Raw genomic sequence first — 10,015 nt, forward strand, 5'->3', positions numbered from 1 at the left:
TTTTTTGTTTTAATAAGAGGGTAAAAATAGATGGTAAAAAAATTAATATTGTGGCTGTAGTTTAGTGGTAAGAATTCCACGTTGTGGCCGTGGAGACCTGGGCTCGAATCCCAGCAGCCACAAGAAAGTCAAAATTATGACAATTTTTTTTTGATTTTGAAACTTTTTTTTTTTTTAGAAAGGGAGCAGCCGAGCAGAATTATGTATTAATTGCAAGAATACCCATTGTTACATACGGGGTTACAAAAGAAGGGACACAAAAATCCCAAATTTAATCAGCATTGAATGGAATAAAACTTGCAAGGTTGTGTGCCACCATATTTCCATCTCTTCTAACATGGCTCCATTGTAGACTTCTAAAATAAGCTCCCTGTTTCATTGCGTCGCAAAGCACAGAGTCAAGTTCAGTGAGGTATGTTGCACCTTTTGACAGTCTATTTACAGCCACTAGACAATCACTCTCAATGATCACATCTTTGAGACCGTATTTTACACCCATTCTGTTTGCCAATTCTATTGCCTTAGCCTCGGCAACATCAGCGTGCCACTCAGCCGATGCTCTAACACGCTTTGTCATTGCAAATAGAACAGCTCCTTTATCATCCCTCGCAACTAACACCAACTAAGCCCACCCAACCCTCAGTTGCCAATGACATATCAACGTTTATCTTGATGAAACCATGAGGGGGGGAATCCAACATTTTGGACTAGAGCATGTGGGAGCAGCCAGCGTTGGGTATAGGGGGTCCTTCAGCTTTCTACATTCTTCTGTCCATCTGAGAACATGAGACATTAAAGTAGCAATAGGAGTCTCCTTCCCCTAGAATACTTTGACATTTCTGTCTTGCCATATACCCCAAGTATCAATTTTATTTTTCAAATGAATAAAAGTTTAATTAAGGATAAAAGTTATCAATTTTATTTTTCAAAACAAATGTTATTTTCTTAGGATTTTCATTCCACAAATAATTAAGGATAAAATACTTATAATCTAATATAATTTATTTTCTATTTTTTATTTTATTAAAACTCTCAAGTTTATTTTGTAGTATTCTATACTTACGTCCACTTACATTTAAGCTCTTAAATTTAATTCGTTATTTTACTTATCTAACGATTAAATTTTTTTAATTCTATAAAAATGCAAAGATGTTATTCCATTAACTACAATATAATAATATCATATGTGGCGCTCTAACACATCTCAGGACATTTAATCCATTTTGATATGGTATATATTTAGATTTGCGATGTCATTGATTCATACAATACTAAGTTAGTGCTCGTCTGATGCATGGGTTTATCCAAAAAAATTGCGTAAATATTGTTAAAATAGTTTTTAAATAAATACGCAATTTACTATAATAACAATATTTGATGTTCTTTAATTCAATGGTACATAGAAAGTGGATAAGAAAAACAAAAAAAAAATTAGGAGATGGGATAGGATGAGATGAGATAAAATAGAAGAGAACCCATCTTTTTTGGAAAAGAAAGCAAGAATTCAATATTTTTTTTTACAGGAAGAAGAGCATGACAAACAACAGCAAGGGTACATGGAGGAGTTTCCTCAATCCACACTCTCAAAACATCAAACTCACTACTAGAATTGACCATGACATGAGCCACCCCGTTCCCCTTCCTTCCTACATGAGAAAAATGACAAGATAAACAAAGAGAAGCTAAGTGAGCTATGTCTGATACAATAATCGAACCAAAACGGGAGGAATCACAAATTCCTTTGGAAAGGTGATTGAACAACTTGAGGTAGTCCGTTTCCAAGGTAACACGATTGAGAGCAGCCTCCAAAGCAATAAGAAGAGTGTGTCTGGCAGCCAGAGCTTCCGCGACGTCGATCTTGAAGCTTCCCTTAACTTTTAAGCATGTTGAGGCCATGATGTCGCCCATGTGATCTCTCATAAGTCATAACACCCTCAAGGCCAATGGAGTTGTCCTTGAAATAAGCAGCGTCTGAGTTATCTTATACTCACCCACCAACAGAAGGCGGAGTCCATGTCTAGGAGGTTGTTGCAGTTCGAGAGATTTCAGAAGGAAGGAACTGGTTTGCTTTTTCAAATTCGCCCACGATTCCCACAACTTTGTTGATTACATCTTCAATCAGATAATCACGGTGCTCAAAGATAGCCGCGTTGCGCTTCAACCAAATGCCCCAAATGAGGCTCTAGAATAGGTCCCACCATCCCTTTTCACTATACTTGGTCACAAGGTAGCAACCCCATTCCCAAATTGACATATTGCTACATCTTTTAACATCTAAACGCAAGGGAGAACAAGCCCAAATCATAGCAGCAATAGGGCAGAGGAAGAGAGCATGCATTTGCATTCAGTATTCTCACTACAGATTAAACAAGCATCATCAGAACAAATGCTTCTTTTTTTGAGGTTCAATCTGATGGGTGTAGCATTATGCATCACACGCCACCCAAAGATTTTGATTTTGGGGGGTATTTTTGCATTCCAAAGCTTACTCCAGATGCTGCAATTACTCAAAGAAGAAGAGGAAGCACGCATAGAGATACGAGCTCCAAGTTCAGCACGATAAGCGCTTCTAACTGAAAAGTCACCATTCTTGGTAAGGGACCATGACCAAGAATCAGTAGAGTGGTATCGAGGCCGAGGGATACAAGTAAGGCACTGATTTCCCAGTCACTGAAAAAGTTTTCAAGTAGTGATGTGTTCCAGGAGTCATCAATAAACAAATCAGAGACTTTAGAAGGGAAGTTTTCATCAGTATTATATCTTGGCAGAGGACAAAACTTGGGCAAAGAAGGAACCCAAGGATCATACAGAGTATCAACCCCTCCCAACAATATTGATAGCACCTTTAGAAACCAGCTCCCATGCTGATTGAATTGATCTCCAAGTAAAGCTTGCCTTTGAGCTTACTTTCGTGCTCATAAAATCAGTATTTGGGAAGTATTTTTGTCGCAGGATTCTCACCATGATTGATGATTGAGTGTTAGTCAATAAACGCCAAGCTTTTCTGGCAAGCATTGCCTTATTGAAAGCATGAAGATCCAGGAAACCCAAACCACCCTCTTTTTTCGAGAAATAAGCTAAGTACGGTCCCAAGCCATCCAAGCAGCTATTCTTTCATCCTTTATTTTACCCCAAAAGTTCCTGCAGAGACACTCGATCTCATTCAATATGCTAGCCGAAATATTAAAGCATTGCATAGCATATGTAGGGATAGCTTGTGCAATAGCTTTAATTAAAATTTCCCTTCTCGCTTAAGATAAAAAAAAACCTTCCTTCCACCTTTAAGTTTTTCCAAACTCTATCTTGAATGATAGAAAAAATCCGTTTTTTAGAGTTCCCAAGGTAAGTAGGGAACCCTAAATATTTTTTGTGTCCCTCAACGGCCTAAAAAGTCAACGTCATCTGAAGCATATTTTTCTTCTTTGGCTCAATATTTCGGCTAAAGGAGACTTTGGATTTATCCATATTCAATTTTTGTCCATAAGCAGCTTCATAAGTGGCAAGGATCTCAAGAACATTATCAACTTCCTCATCATTAGCTCTCACAAACAAAAGGTTATCGTCGAGAAGAAAAGATGAGATATTGGGTCAACTTTCTTTCCTATCTTCACTCCATGAATCAATTTTCTTTTTTCCGCATCTCTAAGGAGGGTCGACAAACCTTCTGCACAAATAATAAAAAGGAAAGGAGATAACGGTCCACCTTGACAGAGGCCTCTAGAAGGAACAAAGCCTCTTGAAGGTTATACAAGGATGGAGAAGGAAGCCGATTTAACACAATCCTTAGTAGACTTTACAAATTTTTCCGGGAAACCAAGTTTGCTCATCATTTGTTCAAGAAAAGGCCATTCAACCCGATCATAAGCTTTGCTCATGTCTAACTTTAATCCCAAGTGACCACATTTCCCTATTTTTTTGTTACGTAAGAAATGGAAGCATTCGTATGCCACAAGAATATACTCCCTCCGTTTTTAAATACTTGCTCCATTCTCTGCCCATGGAGTTTTAGGAGAAATTGAAGAAAGTAATAAAATATGGAGATAGTGGGGTAGTTGGGAGAATAAAAAATTGTAAAAAGCAAAAGTAGTGGAAGAATTGGAGGAGAGAGAGTATTATGTTGGGTCCACTAGGTGTGAGAAATAAATTAAATATTGTAAAAGCTTGCCATAAAAGGAAATGGAGCAAGTATTTAAAAACAACCGAAAATGGAAAGTGAAACAAGTATTTAAAAACGGAGGAATTATAATATTATCTGTGATAAGTCTTCCTGAAACAAAACCGCTTTGAGACTCATGAATGATGTCAGGGAGAATTTTTTTCAGCCTATTTGCAATCAACTTGGGCACAATTTTATAAAGGACATTACAAAGACTAATTGGTAAAAAATCGACAGGAGACTCACATGTCTTCTTTTTAGGGATAAGGACAATGTGACTTCGATTAAAGACTCAATTTCAGCTCCATTATTTAAAATATCAAGAACATGATTAATAACATCTTCCCCAACAATATTCTAATATTTTTTATAGAAGAAAGCATACATAACATCGGCCCCAACAATATTCCAACAAGAATTCAACTTATTTATCTCAACCTAATTCAAATTACATCTCATCAAATAAAAAATAGCATGATTGCAAAAAAAAAAAAAAAATTCAAAAAAAAAAAAATTCAAAAAAAAAAAAAAAAAAATCATTTTTACTAAATTTTTTAATAATTTTATATAATTATGAATTATAAAAGATTTAGAATAATATTTTAGTTGATTATATATTGAAGAAATAAGAGGATCAGATAGGTAAGTATATCATACCAATATTCTTTAAATAGATTTACGCAAGAAAAAATTCGAAGTTCGTAGTATAAATATTTAGAATAATATTTTAGTTGATTTTTTTTTTTTTGAGAGAGAGAAAGCAGGAGAGGATTCATTCATTGTTGAACAAATTGTCCATAAGTACATAAGGAGTAATGTCGCTAGGACAACTATTAGACCAATTTTGCTAAACACCATAAGGAATAAGACGAGCTAAATGGTGTGCAACAAAATTCCCCTCCCGCTTTACATGAGACCAACTAATAAAATCAAAGAAAGAGCATGTATCGAGGACATCATCAAGCAGCGAATCCAAATCAGACAAGTGTGTAGAAGCCTTCGAGAGCCTAGTAATGACAGTGCTGTTATCATATTCCAGAATAATATTCTTGAAGCCATGTTGTCTGGCCAATCTGACAGCATATAGAGCAGCCTTGCACTCGGCTAATTCAGGAGACCAGAAGGCCTTAGTTCGTCTAACACCAGCGCAAATAAGACCTCTCCTTGGCTATTGCGCGCTACTACAACGAGACCAACCCAGCCCTCAATGTTTAAAGCTGCATCGCAATTGAATTTTAATGCAATCTTGATGGGGTAGCTTCCATGCTTTCGGACTTGTAGCCTTTTTTATGCCGTTGCAGCCATAAATCTTGACATTATACTTGTCATAATCCTCCACCAAATTTGCCATTCTCATGAAGATAGTGAAATGGAAAGTCTCCTTATTATTAAAGACTTTGTTATTGCGCTTTTCCCATATCAACCATAGGAGAGATGCTCCTCTTTGCTGCATTTTGGTGCTTTCCCCATTATTTGAAGACTTGAACGAATCCTTGAAATCATGGTGAGCCTCAGTCTTCCAGAGTTTTTTACAACTTGCCTTAGTCCATAAGTCACGCACAGCCACACGGTCGAAGAAAGCGTGGTACAAAGTCTCTATCTCGGTTAAGCACCAGGGCAGCAGTCCTCTTCTGTCATGTGCATGTACTTCAATAAGAAGCAAACAGGGAGGGAATTGGTGCAGGCACGCCACAACAAATGATGCACTTTTGGAGTAGTTCCTAGATTCCACAAATTCACCCATGCCTTGTGAATAAATCAAGGGTACAAGACTTACCAAGCATGTAAGCAATTGATTATGGGTGTATAAGATAAATAAGAAGACCGAACAGAAAATCAAATTACATAAATACGAAGAATTATATGAAATTTTTTTGGCAAGAAAAGAGGGAGGATGGTTTTAGAGGGGAATATTACACTAGAAACTGACACATGTAATTGTTGGTATTTGTTTTAGTTATTAATAATAAGATTTCAATTCATTATGTTATTCGGCGTGTAATATTTGTTAAAAATAATATTCATTTTATATTTAAAATAATCTACTTTATGGTTGTGATAGTAAATTTCAGTGACAAAATTGTCATCTTTTAAAACAGAATTTGAATGTATTTGAATATTTAGTTTGGAAAAAATATATTAGCGATACATAGAGTAATATTTTGGTTATAAATTTATAATTTTAGATATTTTCTATAATATAAATGGTGTAGATCTTTTTAATTGTACGAAAAATATGGTGGTCAAATATGAAGGTTATATTATAAACTAGATTAGTGCTCGTGCTATGCACGGTATTAATTATATTTTCCCGTAATTAATTATGATGTAATACAAAAATGAGATAGCTCATGTAGAATAAACAAATACAATGCATATAGAAAAATAGAATTATAAGACAAAAATTATTAAAACTACAATTGAGGAAAAAAAAATTATTGTTGATTAGTTGTGTTGAAAATATTTTAAAGTTGCATACATTATATTATATTAGTTAATGATGCATATTATTCCCAATAAAACTATACAATTTATTGACTATGTGACTAAAGGCATATTTGAAAATACCGTTTTAAAAAGGAAAATTTGTCAAAAAAGATCTTTTAAAAGCACCATTTTGCGGAAAAAAAAACCTTTTAAAAGCTTTTGGCAAAAGCAAACCCAATTTTTAGCATTTTGGCAAAAGAAGCCCAAATGTGAATTTTTTTTTTTTTTTTTGTTAAAGACAACATAGTGCCTCTAATTCACTTCATTAACCTCTAATTATTTCTAATTACCCTCTAACTGTCACTTAACCATTTAATAATAAAGTTAATTATATATATATATATATATATATATATATATATATATATATATATATATATATATATATATATAAAACAATAACTACCACCCTTCCCACCAGCCAGCAGCTTCCCCCCTCCCTTTCCCCCCTCTCTGACAGTAAATAGGATGCTGCTGCACCATTAACCACCTTCGCACCTCCATGCATCAGCCTCCCTTGCTCCATCTCCAGCCCAACAATACCTCGCCACCATCGTGCATGCGTATAGCCCCCTCGATCTCTTCTCACTTAAACCCCAACAAACATAGATACCGCACACTACTACCACCCACCTCATGCCAACAACATTAATTCCTCCCTCAACCAACCCAGCAGCCCAATTCGCCACCTAACCTTACTCTGCTCGCGCCACAATCGACCACCAACGACCACAATTCGCCATAACGAAGGAATTAGGGTTCTGAAGGTTTAACAATGGTGGAAAAGAGGGGAGGAGAGAAAAAGGAGTGATTGTTTTATGGTGATGGAAGGAAATGGGTTGGAGGTAAGTCTTCGGGGGTAGAGGGATCTAGGTGGCGGGTTTAGATGGGGGTGGTTGGCTGGTAGTTGGGGTGTTGGTTTATTTTATATAATTAAATTTATATAATAAAAAAAGGTGGGTGAGAGGGTAATTAGAGGAAATTAGAGGGTACTTAAGTAAATAGGTTGTCTTTTGAAAAAAAATAAACATAGTGGTTTTTTTTAACAAAAAAGCTTTTAAAGGGTTTTTCTTTTCGCAAAATGATGCTTTTAAAAGATTTTATTTGACAAATTTTCCTTTAGTAAACACCAAAATATTAATCAAACAACATACTAAATTTACAGTAAACTATTAGCACAACTTACATGTAAATATATATATAAATTTCAAATTATATATATCACCTTTATATTCAATAAAATAATTTCAATAGAAATAAATACTACTCGAATCATTAAAGGCAATAACAATCATAATTAGGCAACACCAACCTATATTATTACTACATCCGTTTATTTTTAGTTGCAACAAAATAATATTTTCTGTCCAATATTCCTTTGTTGTAAGTCTTGTAACTAAAAGGAAACAGATGTAGATATGTAGTACATTTTGTTTATGGATTGATGCTCGACATATACGTCGATCTTTGTTATTATATAAAAATTAAAAATGTGTTTGAAGCTGTCCAATAATTGTAGTTTAATCATTTTTTTTTTTTGAAATGATTGTTGTTTGTCAAAGTTTATTTGTAGATTATAGCTATTTATCCAAAAAAAAAAAGATACATAAGAAGATGTCACTTGTCACCACATCCCGACGTGTCTTCTAGTATGCACCGAGGGATAGGAATTGCGGTGCTTTATGCGCTTAAAGTAAGTGTACACCGATGTAGTTTTTAAAAAGGGTTCAACATTAAATTAAATGTGATCACAAACTACTCAAGAATTGAATTGGAATGTTTGATTACTTAAATGACCGACTCATGTTTATTGATTGTGTTGTGGATTGACAGTCATCACCGAGTCTAAAATGTAACTAACGTAAAGTGAAAGAGGTTACGCACCAAAACTCTTGGAACGTATATACCTTGACTATGAACATATGGGGGGAGTTATGCGACTTTATATTTGATTATAACTTGTATTGGGAGTACACACACAGGACGATGTATTTTCCTTTTTATTATTACTACCTTCGTTTCATAAAATCTGCAACAATTTCCCAAAATGGAAACTACACATTATGTGCAACAAACTAAAAGTTTCCTCTTTCAGTAAATTTTTGTGTGTAATTAATTACCACCATACCCTTACTTAATTTTACTTAATTGCAATAAACAACATATTAACTCTTTAACCCAAATTAATTTATCCATAATTAAAACCCTAACCCACATCCTCTCTCCTCCCTCGATCACAACCATATCAACCACCAACGTCACCAAATTTTCTCTCTCCTCCCTGTCAATCACCACCAACACCAACTAACCTTGTTCTCTCTTCTCTCACAACCAACGCACCACCACCACCACTCATATCAACCGCACCACCGATGCAACACCACCACCACTGAGATCTACCGCACTATCACTTCTCTCTGTTCTCTCTTTTCTCTTTCGTCGTCATTCATCCCTTACTATCCACCGAGATTCACCTTTGTTAGTTTGTCGTCTAACATCCACACCGCACCGCACTATCCACTGAGATCCACCCTTGCTTGTTCGCCGTCGTTCATCCCTTTCACCTCACCTGATTTTAGCATTTTGATTTGTTTCCTTGGTGTTGGTAAGTTAGGGTTTCAGATTTAAAATAGTTTGTGGGGTTTCAATTTGTTGGAGGTGCTAAGTTGGTCGGCTGGTCGCGCGATTTGGTTGGGTGGGTTTGTGGTGGTGGTAAGTGGGGGTTTTGGTTCTTTGGTGGTGAGTTGGGGTTTTGGTTCGTTGGTGGTTGGGTGGGTTTTTGGTGGTGGTGCGAGTTGGTTGGTGGTGGTGGTGCGAGTTGATTGGTGGTGGTGAGGTGGGGCTTCGTTCGTTGGTGGTGTGGCGATGTTGGTAGTCTGGTTGTGGTGTTGGTGGTCTAGTGGTGTGGTGACATGGTGGTGTTGGTGGTCTGGTGGTGGTGCGAGTTGGTTGGCTGGGATTTGGGTGGTTGTGGTGGGGTTACTATCTCTCTCATCCAATTAATCACATGCCCCTTTGTTTACTAATCTTTGCTTAAGAAATTTTGTCTTGGGGATTGTGCTTTCCACTTTGTTGCAAATTTTATGAAACGGAGGTAGTATTATTATGCGCAGGACGTCCGTCACTCATATGTGACATTGGTGCCTACCCATATAGCTCGTGGAGCATTTTACCCCAATTATTTGAGGCAAAGATTTGGTTGAAAACTTGTTCGATGCGTAATCAAATGAATAAGGGTTCGTTTGGCATCACTGTGGTGTAGACACCCATTTGTGTCTCCCCAAAACCAAACCCAGTGATTAATGTCTTGCACGTTGTGTTATTATCGAATTAGGTGAAAGTGATTTGAAAGCCAAGTGTTGCGGTTTAGTT

At 36.1% G+C, this 10,015-nt stretch overlaps 1 non-coding gene across 1 annotated transcript; it reads left to right on the forward strand.

Annotated features, from left to right (window-relative positions):
- Positions 1 to 50: 50 nt before the first annotated feature.
- On the forward strand, positions 51 to 122 carry TRNAH-GUG (transfer RNA histidin (anticodon GUG)). Its single transcript has one exon. It is a non-coding gene; the product is annotated as a tRNA-His (tRNA).
- The last annotated feature ends 9,893 nt before the right edge of the window (positions 123 to 10,015 follow it).

This window comes from Chenopodium album, chromosome 19 (assembly GCF_948465745.1).
Source record: "Chenopodium album chromosome 19, dcCheAlbu1.1, whole genome shotgun sequence".
NCBI lineage: Eukaryota > Viridiplantae > Streptophyta > Magnoliopsida > Caryophyllales > Amaranthaceae > Chenopodium > Chenopodium album.